Below are 2,345 nucleotides of genomic sequence, written 5' to 3'. Positions count from 1 at the left end.
AATCATTATGTGGAACTTTGGAATTGTTTTAGAAAGAGAAAAATCAATTATTGTCTTGAGTATTCCATTCCATGAGAGGCTTTTTTATAGAAAGTTCATGAAAAGCTTCTTCTTCTTCTTCTTCTTCTTCTTCTTTAATATTAACTTTATGTGTCTTCAACTTGTGTACAACTAGAGCTTATAGAGTTCCCTTTTTGCCTCAAAAGCTCACAAGGTCATAACTACTTATTTCCTCATTTGCAATAAAATTTGCAAGCTCACAAGCTTCTTCTTCTCGAGGGAAATCAAATTTGCAATTGTATATTGGAGAAGAGTTTAGTTTTAATCGCCAACATTTGGAGTAGAAAAAACATCTTAGATATATACGTACTTTTGTAATGGACATTAGGGAAGTGTTGAACTAAGTAAACTTTGTTATTTTGTTTTGCCATTTTTTTTTTCTTTTGGATACTTCGAGTGGGGAACAAAAAAGGCTTGTTTGGATGCTCTTGGTTGTCCATGAAATATGTTGCGAATTAAATGAGCTACAATTATCAAAAAACATATCCTGAAAACAAGATGAAAAACAATAAACAGAGTACACGCACAAGATTTATAGTGGTTCACTCAATATAAGAGTTACGTCCACTTTTGTTGAATAATGATAGATAAAAAAATACATATGGTCCTGTCCACTAAAAAAAGGTAGATGTCGATCCGTCGTTTGGTAGTGTTTTTAAAATAGTTTTGTTTTGAGTGTAAAAGTGAAAATGAAATTATTTTTAGAATCATGCTAAGACCGATTTTAAAATTGCGTTTGGTTAGTTTTTTTAAAAGATTATTTTGATTATAATAAAAAAGTGAAATCATACTTAGTTATATTAATGATATTTTATTTTGAGTACATGTAATTAAAAAATCTTAAATTGATGTATTTAGTAACAAATAATTGATAATCACTCAGCAAATAAAAATCCTAAAATGGGAGAAAAACATTCAACACTTTGTGTTCAACATCAATAATCAAGTCCCTCTATCGCAATAGCTAATGTGACTATTTATAGTGCACTTACAAAACGATAGTAAAATATCCTCTAAGACAAACGACAAATTAGTAGTAAGATAAAGCTAAATTTGTAAGTTAAAATAAACGACAATAAAATATTTTATTATAAAAAATACTAACTGTTAAATCTCCCTACATATGTTATCAATGGTACTACCTATTCGAAATATGAGTAATTTCCTTCATACTTGCAAAGTATTTATGTAACACCCTAAGGAATTAAATGGGATTAATTAAGGTAATTGAGATTTATTATTGTGCCTAATCAGATTAATTGGTTAATTATTGATTAATAAATTTTCTGACGTGTAAATTTAAACAATTCCATAGTATTTAAATATTCTCAGTATTTATATTTTTACCCAGAAGTATGTGTGGGCACATTTTCTGGACTGTCATTTAAATATTGGACACGTGTTCTTTTCCATTCTCTTTTCTTTTTCCTTTTCCTTTTCCTTTTCCTTTTGTTTTCTTTCCTTTCCTTTTCCTTTCCGTGCACCTCACTCTCTCTCTTCACTCTCATTCTCACTCTCTCTTTCTCTCTCTCATTTTCTCTCGTAAATCAACCGGATTTTGAATCAAAGAAGAATTTCAAGAAGTTCAACGCCAAGAGAAGGCATTAAGGTAAGATTTTTGAAAAATCTCTCTTGAATATCAAGTTTTTCAAATTTAAAAACTTATTTTTTAGTTTGAAATAGATTTTGATAGATTTTGAGTAAAACTGTGACGACCCTAACTTTTGATCGTCATTCTATACTCATACTTAACATTACTTAACCTTTACCACTTACTTGTTATAACCTCTTGAAAATTCATGCCATTTTTTTTTCATTCTTACCATGTACGTTAAAATGCTATAGCATTTAGCTAGCATTCTATTACATTAGTCATCAAAATTCATAAACACTATTTTATTTTACACATAAAGTTTAACAGCGTTTCCAAAACACGTGATGCATCCACAACCCACTTGCCCACATTCCACTGCTGCATCCTCTCTGCATGCCCAGCAACAAGTTTTAGGGAGTCAGTGCCTTACCCGAGCTTCCTACAACACGAACATACTTAATGAGCTTTCGCTCAGCAAGTATCAATTGTTCATAAACAGATGCAATAATTATGCATACCCATATATGCATTCATGTCATATATCATAATACATTCCATGCTACTAAAATGTGTATGGCTTATGTTCTTCTTCTTTCATTACATTCTTTGTCCTGCTTTCTCATTTTAGTTGTTCACATCGTATCACATCTGAACGACTTTCATTTTCTGTTTCTCATTCTTTTCATTCTTC

The sequence above is a fragment of the Morus notabilis genome, unplaced genomic scaffold (assembly GCF_000414095.1).
Source record: "Morus notabilis unplaced genomic scaffold, ASM41409v2 Scaffold1132, whole genome shotgun sequence".
Taxonomy (NCBI): Eukaryota; Viridiplantae; Streptophyta; class Magnoliopsida; order Rosales; family Moraceae; genus Morus; species Morus notabilis.
The sequence above is the reverse complement of the archived record's forward strand: the minus strand, read 5'-3'. Positions refer to the sequence as shown.